This window comes from Schistocerca serialis, chromosome 10 (genome assembly GCF_023864345.2).
Source record: "Schistocerca serialis cubense isolate TAMUIC-IGC-003099 chromosome 10, iqSchSeri2.2, whole genome shotgun sequence".
NCBI lineage: Eukaryota > Metazoa > Arthropoda > Insecta > Orthoptera > Acrididae > Schistocerca > Schistocerca serialis.
The window spans coordinates 183,744,596-183,759,423 of record NC_064647.1 but is presented as its reverse complement, the minus strand read 5'-3'; the positions used below and the strand labels follow the sequence as shown (position 1 = coordinate 183,759,423).

At 40.9% G+C, this 14,828-nt stretch overlaps 1 protein-coding gene across 8 annotated transcripts in view; it reads left to right on the top strand.

Moving 5' to 3' along the window:
• The window catches only part of LOC126424795 (speckle-type POZ protein-like), a 54,837-nt gene that overhangs the window by 35,411 nt on the left and 4,598 nt on the right, over positions 1–14,828 (top strand). For 4 of the 8 annotated variants that reach the window (XR_007576209.1, XR_007576208.1, XR_007576211.1 and 1 more), the window contains one exon: positions 4,632–4,726. The exons of 2 other annotated variants lie outside the window; for them this stretch is intronic. The gene's annotated coding sequence lies outside the window, so the exon portion shown is untranslated. Of the gene's footprint in view, positions 1–4,631; positions 4,727–4,930; positions 5,142–14,828 lie in introns of all 8 variants that reach the window. 2 more of the 8 variants (XR_007576210.1, XR_007576213.1) reach the window with 1 other exon arrangement.

Genomic DNA, 14,828 nt, shown 5'->3' with positions numbered 1-14,828 from the left:
TCATCTTTAATCTGCGAGGATGGGATCTAGAACAGCCTCACCTCCCTGAATACCAGAAGCAGGTATGTGGTTGTCTGGGTAGGTTTTTGACAACTGTATTACAATGGGTGATTAAAAAGTTTTCATTCGAAGGCTTCACAGTCCAGAATCTTTATACCGTTCAGGCAGAATCACCCTGAGTATTGAGGCAATCATCCCACCAGATTCAAGGTACTAGTCTGGTTAAACACCGTGTCTGCTTCACGCGGATGCCTGCAACTACCTACTGCACACCCTTGTGCAACAGGAATTGTCAACCCTCTGAAGCCTTTTTTAAGGGACTGAAGGCATGATAACCACATGGGGAGAGATCAGGACTATAGGGCAAGTGCTCCAGTATCTCTCACTTGAGTTGGTCCGTAACGAATGAGGCTGGCTTCCCAGATTGACCAGTATCTTCTGTCAAACCTCACAACTCCAATCACTGATTTGCAACAGATATGCTGCTTCATATACATTCTTCATTCTCCAGTGGATGTCTGCCTTTGTTTGTCCTTCAGCAACCAGGTAAAAAGTGACAGCACGTCGGTCCTGTTTGGACACAGTTGACAATAACATAACTGTAGTTCATCCACATTTCTGCACTTATTGTATGCACGTCATAAGGACACGAATGCCACACTAATCTCTTGTCTGTATGTCAGTCCTTATATACCCACATCAGAGTTGTTCCACGTTCGAGACACGCAGTAGCAATGCTCTCAGACAGAAACTTCTCGATTGTCCCTTGTAGCATGTGGCATCAGATCTTTCTCTGCCCTCCTGTCACCGTCTTCTGTCCAAAGTCAGCTTTTGATGGTACTTTGTCCTATGCAAGCAGTGCCTTCATCTCTTCTTAATTACTGCAGCCTTCATCCACTTGATGAATCTATTTAATGAAGGCATGCCGCAGTCTCCCTCTACAATTTTTACCCCACCCACATTGTACCCTGCCCACCATTCCTCGTCGCATCAGAATGTCCCATTGACATATCCCTTATTTTAGTCAAGTTGTGCCATAAATTCCGTTTCTCAGTGATTTGATTCGACACCTTGCAACATAATTTTCTTCCGTACTATTGACAGAATTGTCCTTCCACTGCTAATCTTTATTTCAGCATAGAAATGGCCTCTCAACACATGTATAACATTAATCCAGATATCCAACATTGCCATATAAAATTTACGTAGCATAAGACAGTTTATGCTCTAAAAATATATTGCTACAAGTCATTAAAAGAGTTTATTGGTGGTTATTAAAAAATTCATCATCTAGCTACAAGACCATGTGCAGTTTACCCTTCAATTTTTTGATACAAATTTCATTCTCAGCTTGTAAGAGCATAGCACACTGTTAGAGAACTTGGTCCTATACAGATAAACATCCCAATAGGCTGGGAGTGTGGCAAAGTGAGTCCCAGTTGGGAATATGTGAAAGGAAATTTACGGTCCTGGCATCCTGTTGCATCCTGATTGAATGTTTCGCAAGGGATTGAGCAACAGGGGATCATACTAAATGGAATTCAGCTGGTCAATTGAAGTGAGATGGACAGTTAATTATCTGACTTAAATCCCTCAGGTGGATTTATGGGCTTGCAGGATGATTAGGACGATAAGCAACTAAGAAGGGAGAATTAATTTCTAACTTTTATTCTGAATCTCAAATACTCAGAAATTATTTCCTTAGCCGAGGTGCCTCTACAGTAGCCCTAACACAGACACTGACTATTTATCAGTTGTTCTGTCTTCTAGAATGGACCCTCATATACACTACTGGCCATTAAAATTGCAACACCAAGAAAAAATGCACATGATAAACGGGCATTCATTGGACAAATATATTATACTAGAACTGACATGTGATTACATTTTCACGCAATTTGGGTGCATAGATCCTGAGAAATCGGTACCCAGAACAACCACCTCTGGCCGTAATAACAGCCTTGATACGCCTGGGCATTGAGTCAAACAGAGTTTGGATGGTGTTTATAGGTACAGCTGCCCACGCAGCTTCAACACGATACCACAGTTCATCAAGAGTAGTGACTGGTGTATTGTGACGAGCCAGTTGCTCGGCAACCATTGACCAGACGTTTTCAATTGGTGAGAGATCTGGAGAAGGTGCTAGCCAGGGCAGCAGTCGAACATTTTCTGTATCCAGAAAGGCCCGTACAGGACCTGCAACATGCGGTCATGCATTATCCTGCTGAAATGTAGGGTTTCGCAGGGATCGAATGAAGGGTAGAGCCACGGGTCGTAACACATCTGAAATGTAACATCCACTGTTGAAAGTGCCGTCAATGCGAACAAGAGGTGACCGAGATGTGTAACCAATGGCACCCCATACCATCACGCCGGGTGATACGCCAGTATGGCGATGATGAATACACACTTCCAATGTCCATTCACCACGATGTCGCCAAACACGGATGCGACCATCACGATGCTGTAAACAGAACCTGGATTCATCCAAAAAATGACGTTTTGCCTTTCGTGCACCCAGATTCATCGTTGAGTGTACCGTTGCCGGCGCTTCTGTCTGCGATGCAGCGTCAAGGCTAACCTCAGCCATGGTCTCCGAGCTGATTGTCCATGCTGCTGCAAACATCGTCAAACTGTTCGTACAGATGGTTGTTGTCTTGCAAATGTCCCCATTTGTTGACTCAGGGATCGAGACGTGGCTGTACAATCCGTTACAGCCATGCAGAAAACATGCCTGTCATCTCGACTGCTAGTGATACTAGGCCGTTGGGATCCAGCAAGGCTTTATGTATTACCCTCCTGAACCCGCCGATTCCATATTCTGCTAACAGTCACTGGATCTTGACCAATGCGAGCAGCAATGTCGTGATACGATAAACCGTAATCACGATAGGCTACAATCCGACTTTATCAAAGTTGGAAACTTGATGGTACACATTTCTACTCCTTACACGAGGCATCCCAACAACGTTTCACCAGGCAACACCGGTCAACTGCTGTTTGTGTATGAGAAATAGGTTGGAAACGTTCCTCATGTCAGTACATTGTAGGTGTCACCACTGGCACCAACATTGTGTGAATGCTCTGAAAAGCTAATCATTTGCATATCACAGCATCCTTCCTGTCAGCTAAATTTTGCGTCTGTAGCATGTCATCTTTGTGTTATAGCAATTTTAATGGTCAGTAGTGTAAAATGTAACACCATCAGAGCACTGCAGATAAACAACTTCTTTCCATCAGCTTCAGCCTATAATTTTGATTGTGTCCATCTGTGATTGCTTCTAACGTCTAACCTGTACTGCTTTCTGCCTGACCCCACACTTCTTGCTCACCGCATGCTCCATCTTAGAATTTTGTCCAGCTTTTCATCTGATCCCCCTTGTCTCTGACATGAGGTAATATTGAAAGGCATCTCACCACCATACTGGTGTGTTGTTCTTTAGATTTCTCCGAGTCTTTGTGGAGAGGACAGGAAGCCTTCCCCTGTATGTCCACAGCATCCTGGTCCTTTCACTGACTTTTCATGACATGGCACGTACTGCAGCACAAACCCCCCCCCCCTTCTCTCTCTCTCTCTCTCTCTCTCTCTCTCTCTCTCTCTCTCTCTCTGCCCCCCTCCCCATCGCCTCCCCTCCCCCTTGCTCTCAATTTTCCTTTTCCTCCCTCTCCTCCTGCTATCTCCATTTTCTTAGCCTTTTTGTTTAACAGTCTTCTCCCTTTTAGATTACTTATTTGTTATTATTTAAGATTTCTTTTCATTAGTTGATCTGATGGAATTTTCTGTTTTCCAGGAGACATAAAGTGTCTCAACTTTATCTTTGATAATGAAAGAAGCTGATGAAATGGCTTAAAATTTGTGCCACAGCCGTGACTTGAACCCATGTCTCCTGCTAACTAGGCAAATGTGCTAACCATTACACCTCTGTAATGGTATAGGTAACACACCTGTACAGGCTGCCCTCTTTCAGTACCCTCCCTAACACAACTGCTCGAAAGTAACATGCTCCTAAAATACTGTGAACATCTCAAGTGTATTTTATGAGCATAACGTGGTGTCATCGACGACATATGTGACATAATTTACTACTAAAAAATCATCTTTAAATTACTTGAAAATGGCCTGAGGCTGAAATTGTACAATCATACATGAAATAAAGAGAATGGCAGCTGAAGGCATCAAGAAATCTTCCAAAAAATTACACCACCCTTGCAGTATGGGTTGCAGAGCTTGAATTGACACTTGTGTTAGGGAGGGCAGTGGACTAGGGTAGTCTGTACAGTTGTGTTACCTGTACTGTTACAGTGGTTTATGGCTACCACATCTGCCTAGTAAGCAAGAGACCCAGGTCCAAGTCCTGGCCTCGGCATGAATTTTAGTTCATTTCTTCAGCATCTATCATTAGCTGTTCATTAGCTCTATCTCCTTATTTATTTCGCTATTGTCTGAGGTCTGAGCTTCATGTACCTCATTTCTCTACTGCCTAGGGACCTTGTTCCTTTAAGTGTGTCTCCTAGGTTATTTTGCAGAGCTTCCCTAGTCACACTCTGTCCTAACCGTCTGGCCCCTGTGGCTGCTTCTGCTCCATTCACTTTCTGTCTTTAGTTTTTGTTAACTTCAGTATTGTTTCTAGAATTTGGCTTTTCACTGTGGACATGACACTTCACCTGATGACCAAGGGAAGCCTCCCAGAAACGTTGCTCGGACTGGGCAATATAGAAGGACCAAGTGAGTATATGAGTGTCTTGTTTCACCAAATAGAAGAAAGAAATCTTTAAAATGTATTTTAGTTCAAAACATTAATGCATTACACTATTAACGTTAATGCATTACACTATGAATCTGCGCTTGGAACTATTTTGGTTCACTTCTGCTATCAATATTTTTTGGTGATCAGAAATGTACACAAGGAAACTGTAATCTGTCTTATAGTGAAACCTGCTCTTTGAGGGAGACTGCATTGGACGATGGACAACTGAAGGCACCAATAGATGTCTCTGCAGTGAAGGTGTCGTGAGTCTACACAACAGTAGCCATTCTAGCAGAGGGATTAAATCAGCAGTTCTTTATACCTTCAAGTGGCACTCATTGCAATTTTGGAACCGATTACTGCATTTTGTTACATCATAACTGTGCTCCTACTGTAAGTTCTCCCTTATAAATTCTAATTAAAACTACCATATTCCTAAGGCTCATGCTATCAGACCTTTTGAGTATGAGGCATTATAACAGACCGCGTTGAACTAAGAAATTAAACTGCAGATGAACTGTGCGTAATGTGTCTTGTCATTATCTGTCACATAACATTAATTGTAAATGATGGTCATAATAGATGACCATTTACTCAGATTATTGAAGTTCCAACAATAGAACACTCCTAACTACACCCTGCCCACTCACATTGATTAAATTCATAAATTCAAGTCTGTTCACTCTGAAAAGCTATGGTCAATCCAATCTCACTATATCAATTAAATCTGCCCCTCAATACAGCTATTAAAAACATTCCCCTTCAATTTCACTTACACCTGCCCTCAGACACTCTCACCAGATACTGACCAACTCGAACCCATTACTGACTTCGCGCACTCGCCACCGCTAGTGTCGTCAGCGCGACACGACAGTACCGCAACCACTGAAAGAAAGCACAAAGTGACAAATAATTCTGGAAGCTAAAGTCCACCAGTTAGCGTATGCTGATAGGTAGCTCGCTGGTAAGGCTACGGATAATGGTACCCTTACACTCCCAGCTTCATTCTCACAACTTACACGAGTTTTATAGAGTGAAACAGGTTCCCCACTTGCAAAATGCTATGTCTGTATCTTTAGCTATTAGTGATTGTTGGATTAAGTGACTCTGGAACAAAATACACAGTCCAATCACTTCAGTGTGACCAACATCTGTGTTTGACGTCAATACACAGTAACCACTTACAGTTGGCAGGTGGCAGCACTGGCAGTGGATAAGTATAGAAAGTGTGTCAGGGATTGCGGAAAACAGTACATTCGTTGTTGTAATGCCAGAATGGAGGGATTTGTCTGCTGTCCAGTAGGGTATGATTATTAGCTTTTGGGCCAAGGGTGGAGGCATTTCCAAAACAGCTAATTTGTAAGCTATTCGTGTGCTGCCATGGTTAAAGTATACTGTGTGTGGAAGAATGGCACTATCCAAACCAGCGCCAAGGTGGTAGTGGTGCACAACGGGCCAGTGGTGATGGGAGGACAATTGCTGTGAAAATGTGTATGGGCAAGTAGATGTGCAACTGTTGAGCAACTGACCACCCAGATGAACTGGTGGGCTACTAACAGTGTCTGCTTAATGACAGTTCAGCGAACATTGCTGCATATGGCCCTCTGATTCGGGCACCTGGTTCATGCTCCAATGCTAACTATTGTTTATTAGTGACAAAGGCTGGAATTTGCACACTAGTACTGCACCTGGACGTCACTGAGTGGTGACAGATGGCCTTTTCAGGTGAACCACATTCTGTGCTCCATCGGCGTGTACAGCCCAGCAGCAGTGATCGGAAGGGCCAGTTCAGCAATTCTTTTGTTTATTGGCGGTTCAGTTTAATCTTGAGGACTGTATAGTTTCTCCAAGGTATTTAAAATGGCAGACTTGAGCAATTTTACCATGTTTTTTTTTTTTTTTTTGTCACTTCTTCTACATCTGACAACAACTTGTTAATGTGAAAAATGCCAAGATGCACGAGGCTGTGGGGTCCATGTCAAACTGGATAAGCCATTTCTAAGGTTATTTCACTATGCCCCATTAGTCCTATTTGAATGCTTGAGAAATTTTCAAAGATGAGACACCGAGTGTTTTGTAGGCCATCTCTTTTGCGAATGCCCTCATTAATCGTTCTTAAGACATGATTCTTTACAAACCTCAGATTAAGTCTTCCATGTCCCCCCCCCCCCCCCCCCCCCCTCGAAAGTTGTGCCATCTTATCTCGAAAACTGTCTCCATAACAATTCCTTTTACTGGCAATGCAATGGAGTGTTTCTTACCTAATTTGCATCCAAAGACTAAGCACAGTTCAATTCTTTCACAGCCATTGTCCTTTTTATGCACAAAAAACATAACACTTCAACACAAATGCACCACTGAAAGTTTTTCAGCAATCAATGCTCTGGTGGCAACAGGATGAATCATAGACCCATTTAATATGCAACACGTTTTAAAACTTGCGAAAGGCTTTCAACAATTCACATGAGGTCTGTTCTTAGTATTATCACTACAAAGGGTCACAACACCACAAACAGACTACAGAGACATCTATTGGTTCAGGCTTAAAGATCAGGCTGCCTTTCTTAGGACATCATTAACTTCAGCCAATCACCAATACCACCACATCCCGATGCCGGTCAGCCCCAGAGGACAGGTGATGATGTAGGCTGATGACAAGCATTTAGCCAGTTACAGTTGTATAAATTGTGTGTGTGTGTGTGTGTGTGTGTGTGTGTGTGTGTGTGTGTGTGTGTGTGTGTGTGTGTGTGTGTGTTTTTATTTTTCTCTTTTAAGAACATATTTTATGGTTTACTTTACAGCTCACATTGAATGCAGTGTTACATAGCCCTTTGTCATAAGCTGTAGTGTACAAGAGCTCATTTACACTGTAGAAACAGTTTTATATCAATGCTTAGAAAGAGTGTTGCAAATCTTTTTGTTGTTGTTCTCTCTGAAGTTTGAAGTGAGTTTTTCTATGGGTTTTGTTCGTGTATAGGATGGCTGTGGTTTGAAATCCATGGTAGTGTGTTTGGTCGTGGAAGAAATTTAATTTCACTGTTGTGTTGTTTGTCGATATATTGAGTATTGTGAAAAAATTGGAACTATGCCCATTATAGGGCATCATGTTGGTAGATGCTTTGTAGTGTTAGTATCTCAATTGCTTCAAATACTTGCATATATTATTCTCTACATTTAAGAGTGGCAATTACTGTTCTTGCTCTTTCCTGCATTTTCGACACTCTGTTGGTATTGGTTTTTGAGGTTCCACCCCACAAAATTATGCCATAACTTAACGTAAACTGAATTGGTGTAGTCTGTCATTTTCATAATATTTGTGTTCTTTAGGTAGCTGAGTTTGTGCGGGACTGTTCACACTGCCTCTGTTGGGTCCAGTGCGAAAATTTCTTCGTGATTATCACTAAACTCATGCTTAAAATTATTTATGGCTGGTAAATGAGTGATAAATCATTTTAACAAACTAAGCCCTCACAGTTTAATCACTTGCACATGGCCTTTTTACACAACTTCGTTTGATAAATGACGCTCAAAATAATGTTCCACCTAGTTTTGGAGTAACGCGTGATCTATAGTAGTTAATTTTAAATGTTAGCTTCTAATTCCAACAGTTTGCACACACCTTAAACCAGGAGTGAATGTAGCAATTTGCCACCCCAAAGCAGAGAAAAGTATTTCTATCCCTCATTTCAAAATAAATGTACCACCGAGTAACTTAAATTTGTATGTAACTGAATACAATAACTACTACTACTGCTGCTGCTACTCTCACCCACTACACAAAAAGGGCGACAAGACAGACATCAACAATTACAGAGGAATTTCCCTGCTCCCAGTCACTTACAAAATCCTTTCCAGAGCACTTTTAAACAGGAGAGAATCCCAAGCAGATCCGTTAATTGGTGAATACCAGGCCGGATTCAGGAAAGGACAATCGTGTGCATAACATATCTGGTGCTTAAAGACGATAATACAAATGAGAAAATGCAGAAACACAGTAATTACATTCATCTACTTCAGGAAAGCATACGATTCAGTGGACCATGAAATCCTGTGTAAAGTTATGGAAGAATTTGGGATCGACCGAAAGACATGAAAAAATCACAGGACACTTACAGGAACAACATCCAAAGTGAAATTCATATGCTTTCAACATTGTTCTAGAAAAGAACATCACGGAATGTGAATCTCATGTAAAGGGCTTTCGTTGACAATATAGCAATTATCACCAATAACAGAACAGAAGCAATTCACGCAGTGGAAAAGCTACATGAAATTACAACAAAAACCAGACTACAGATATCTCATGAAAAAACCAAATGTATGAAAGACAGCCAGAAGATAAATCCTCTTTAATCACAAAACATGGTAAAATTGCTCAAGTCTGCCATTTTAAATACCTTGGAGAAACTATACAGTCCTCAAGATTAAACTGAACCGCCAATAAACAAAAGAATTGCTGAGCTCCAGAACACTTACAAGCTAATATGGACACATTACAACAAGAAGTGCATTTCAACAGATGCAAAATTAAGGCACTATAGAACAGCGATTCTTCCAGAAGCAATCTACACAGCTGAAGCAGTGGTGATTGATAGTCATTCAAAAATAGAAAAGCAGGAAAGAAAAATTCTCAGGAAGATTTACAGGGCAATCAACAAAAATGGCATTTGGACGAAGAGACCATAAAATGAACTCTATAGAAAGACCAACACAATAACAGAAGAAATCAGAAAACTCCGAGCCAAATTTTATACACATATCTACAGGATGGAAGACTCCAGAACAGCAAGGAAACTTTTCAATATAGTAACAAAGAGTAAATGCGGCACAGAATGGCTGAAAGAAGTCCAGAGGTATCTGCAGCAGATCAACATGAAAAATCTCGAAGGCCACACTCAGTGCCGGAATAAAATCACAAGGGTGAAGTTTGAGGTGGTTACATTGCACCAGCCTGGTAAAAAATGGATAGAAGAATGGAAGGAGCAGCATTCTCAGAGGATGAAGAGTTTTTGGGAGGCAAAGAAGAAAAATGTCCGGAGATGAAATTATGAATTCAAGTTCAATCGCTCTCCTAAAGGGGAACAAACGTTATAATAATAATAAATATATGCAAATTGAACTTGCAACATTCAAACCAGGCAAAATGTTATAAAATGATGTTATTAATTACTCAAAAATTCTTCCAAGGCTTTGTGATGCTGTCACAGTTTTCTAACACATTTCAATGGTTCAGTGTTGTCCCATCCAGGAAAATGAATTTGAACTCAAAATTGCCGTTAAAACTCTTCCAGTGAAACATGGATGATAAATAGTTTGGACAAGAAGAGAATAGAAATTGTTATTACTGTTTCTAATATCAGAATGATTGTTTCTAAGCCGTTATTACTGTTTCTTATATCAGAAACTTCTGACTCGGATAAGTCACATGGTGCACTATTTTCAATGCTGTTCACAACTATTACACTCCACATTATTGCGTTCTGATCTGTTTAGATTTGAGCTCAAGCTGTAACTAGCTGGCTGTGTTTCATTTTTAAATAGTACATTGATTTCTGTACTTTTCCTCGCAGTTTCCTCTTTCTTTATTGCCATATCTTTCGTGAGTTTCCAGAATCACTTACTCTTCTCTGACTGTCACCCATTTTAATCAATACTAAAATAGAAGTCATGAACTAAACACAAAACAACTACACTCATTACAGTTTCAAATTAAACTGAACTCTCACTTAACCAGTTGGCTGTTAGAATGATTAGCAGTATTCCTATGACTGTGTCAGTGGCATCTCCTATGCTGAAGCTTAATTGTGAACAATGACATTTGTCTTCCTAACATATAGACCTACCACATAAGAATGAACAGTACTGAAGAAAGTGGATAATTGTGCCACTGTCAAAATGTAACATTATTACTTAAATAAAATCTGTCCTTATCCCATTGCCCCACAAGACCATCCATGAAATTTGAGCTGATTGTTGCCAATGTTAGCCATATCCGTTTAATTCTGAGTTAAATTTACATACTCTTTTCAAGAGTTGTGAATAAAGTGTTTTAAACAAACAGTAACAGCTTATAAGCCACTCTTTAAAATCTGCTGGCCTTTAACATCTGCTGGCCCAGGTAGCTGCCTAATCTGCTTAGGCCTAAATTTGCCTGCGCTTTAAAATGCCTTACACAAACAGTATTAATTTTTAGTGTCTTCTGTTTCAACTTTAGTATCCCTCACTCAGCATGTCACGAATCAGTCTCTTCTCTCCTATGACACTTTACTCCTTCAACTGTCCGCATTTCCTTCTTCCTCTGATTTTACATTGATATATTTTCTCTGGGTAGAGCACGCACACGTACAACCTTCTCACACGCATGTGAAATTTACTTATTTCAGTTAGCATAAAAGTTTTAATTAAGAAATATGTAAGCCAAGAAGTAAAGAAATTGCATCCGAACCTCTTCATTTGCTTCAAGTGTACTCATTCTGTCTTCAACATTTTTCTGTAGCCTTACATTCTCATCTGAATTTCACTTAAAAACAAGGCAACACTCCAAACTAATACTTTCAGGAAAGATATCCTAGCACTTAAATGTATGTTAGATGTCAACAAATGTCTCTTTTCCAGAAATCCCGTTCCTGCTTTTGCCGCTCTGCATTTTGTATCCTCTCTACTTCCGCCATCGTCACTTACTGTCACCCAAATAGCAAAATCGCCTACTGTTATTACTGTCTCATTGCGTAATATAATTGCCTCAGCATAGCTTGATTTAATTCTCCTACATTCCATTGCCCTTGTAAATAATTGATACCCATCTAACAATCTCTTTTCAAAACAGTATCTGATCTTCATAGTCCTTTTCTGTATCTGATAGAATTACAGTGTCTTCAGCAAACCTTAAATTTTTTATATCTTCTGCCTGAACTTAAGAGAATCAAATTTCAGCTTGGTTTCCTTTACTGCTCACTTAATACATAGATCCAATAACACCAAGGATTGGCTACAGCCCTGTCACACTTCCTTCTCATCTGCTGATTTCTTATCATCCTCTTTGACTCTTATAACTGTAATGTGTTTTGAGTACAAGTTGTAAAATAACTTCCACTCCATATTTTACACATGCTATGTTTAAAATTTTAAGAGTGGATTCAAATTTATGTTACGAAAACCTCGTAAAGTAAGTCATCGGGTCAGTACTGAATCACAGAGTTCTACATTTCCCCAGAAGCCAAGCTGATCTTACCTCTAGTAATTGAAATCGGACACAACCGAAAGGTGCAGGCCGACTAGCCGAGGCTGTCGACAGTGAGTTGCCAAAACTGCAGAAAGACAACAGCTGTGAATAACAATGAAGATGATAACAACAGCTATGGACAGCAATGATAGAATGACAAATCTGGAGAGGAAGGCATATCGTGAGCCTAGACGTAGCAAGATCAAGAACTGAACGATGTGCAGTCAGAACACGACTCACTTCTGAGCCCCTGTGCTGCCAGCATTACAGGCATCCTTGTGAGCACCAGTAGGGTGTTGCACTGGGCATGGCCCTTGCACAGCACTTTGGCAGCAACAGTAGTGCTCACAGGTTGTAGGGATGCCGCCTAGCGGCTGTCGTCTGTCTCTGTGCCTCCGGCGGTCTGTCCAAATTGTCGGCCGGGGTATCATATTACTGGAGATTGGCATTAAATACATAATGCAACACATTTTTTTTTTTTAGGAAAGCAGGTTGATTTTATTCACTATTCCAATACAATATATTATTCCCCACCATTTTTGGCTACAAAACCCAGTTTTTCAATTTAATCTCCATTCAATGTGACTACCATACACTGTCTTACTGGAAGGCCTGTGTGCCCGCATGGTACCACTATATTGGTCTGTGTAGGAGGAGCCAATGTCTTGCTGTATCAATAACCTCCACATCATCCATATACTGATTTCCATGGAATGCATCCTTCATTGGGCCAAACAGATGAAAGTCAGAATTTGTGAGACCTGGGCTCTTAGGTTGGATGAGGAAGAACAGTCAAATGACGTTTTGTGAGCTCCTCTTTGGTGCAGACCGGTGTGAATCATTGCGTTGTCACGAAGGAGCAGAAGTTCGTGTGCATTTTTTTTCTTCAATTTCCTGAGGGTAGCAAAATACACTTCAGGGTAGATCATTGCACAAACGGAGGACATCAAACTGAATAACCCCTTCAGAGCACCAGGAGACATTTGGCACGACTTTACCAGTTGGGGGTGCGGCTTTGAACTTCTTGTTTGGCAGAGAGGTGGTGCGGCGCCACACCGTGGATTGCTGTTTTGTTTCTAATTTGAACTCTGTTTCATCACCGGTCATGATGTTCGACAAAAATTGGTTGCAAGGTTGCAATCGGCCTTGTAACATAAGAACAGTTTTGCACGGATGGTCCTCCATTGGTCTTTATGGTCTTTTCTTGAGCAACGAGGAACCTAGGGAGCACACACCTCAGCTGATGAGCGACTGTATCAGCGCTACCAAAAGAGACGTCCATTTGTCCAGTGAGGAATTTGATTGTAATCCATCGACCACCGTGAATGAGACTGACTGTCCGCACGTTTCGACGTTGCACAAGTCGCAACTGTGTGCGGCCATCCAGCAACTGGGAGGTGGGACATAGTGCCACCACCCATTGGAACTTCATGAAGCTGTAGAGGCTGAAGTGGGAGTGTTCGACAATGTCCTGTAACGAATTCTGCAGTTTTTAAGCGAAAGTGACTGAGAAAAAAAATGTGTTGCATTGCTCAGTGAATGCCCCTCGTATTCAGCTGATGATTGTGCAATATTAACTCCTATTAGCACCTGCCTTGTTTCAAATTGGAATCGTCACTTTCTTCTTGAAGGCTGGGGCTGTTTACCTCTCCTATATCTTGCATAATAGATGGAGTTCGTTTTGCTATGGCTGGCTCACCAAATGGTCTCTCATTCTGATGGAATGTCCCTGCTCCAGCTGCCTTGTTTCAGCTTAGGTCTTTCATTGCTGTGCCAGATTCTCTGTGCTACATAATCTTCATCTTGTTAGTCTTGTTCAGACTTTCACCTTTCAGCCTTCTCTTTATTGCTTAGTATGTCATGACATCAGAGTTCTTACTATTCACATAGGTGCTTCTCTTTTCTCTAAAGGTCTCTCTTAATTTTCCTGTAGCTGGCATCGAGACTGAAATGAAATTATTGGACACTTTTATAGATTACAGTTCTGTGTGTGACAAGCTTAATCCTTATCCACACTGGGAGTTTTTATAGTAATGCTGGTCATGGAGTGGATTTTCAGTAGCTGGAGGCTTCGTGCCATTTCACTCTACCTTTAGGAGTAGAGAATGAGGACTATCTATAATCTTCTGACAAACAAGGTTTACATTTACAACAGTTTATACTGGGATAAAACTTCATATTTTCACCTACAGTCAACACTCGTTTTGGCTAGTTGTATGTCTTATTCCTCTTAGTCCAGTCAATGAAGGAAAATTAAAGGAAAAATCATGTACATGCCAGTCTTTGTTCAGTGGTAGAAGCGAATATCAGCAACAACATTCCTCACTGGCAAGGTGTGAACATGAGAGAAGGGGAGGGGGGACGTTTAAAGGTCGCTTTCTTATCTTGAATAATAACCCCTTGGCTGCTCTTGAAAACACACATGGACAGAATCTACATAAATTTCAACACACTGTTCTACACAGCTAAAAGGATAAATTGATTCTTAGTCATGTGTTGTGAGTGCATAGCATTCTTCTAGGAAAGGCAGCTTCCCCCACCACAAGCATTGTTAACTTTTCATTTTGCAGACAGATGATACCTCCCCAGCATTTCCTGTCTGGTTCTCTTATGTGAATAGACAAAACAACTTCACTAACGTCTTGACTATATAGTGGAGCTATTTTCAGTTTATTAATTGAGTACTTGTTTGCAGTTGTTGAGTGAGCTTTTATGTAAAATATGTTCCTATAAACAGTAGCTGAGAAGAGATAAGTTAAAAGTCTGATGTTGTCAGTGACCTTTGTATTGTTTGTGGGAAAGGGATTGGATTGGTAAATTTGGCACCTTGCTGTTGTCTATTGTTGACAGTGTACTGT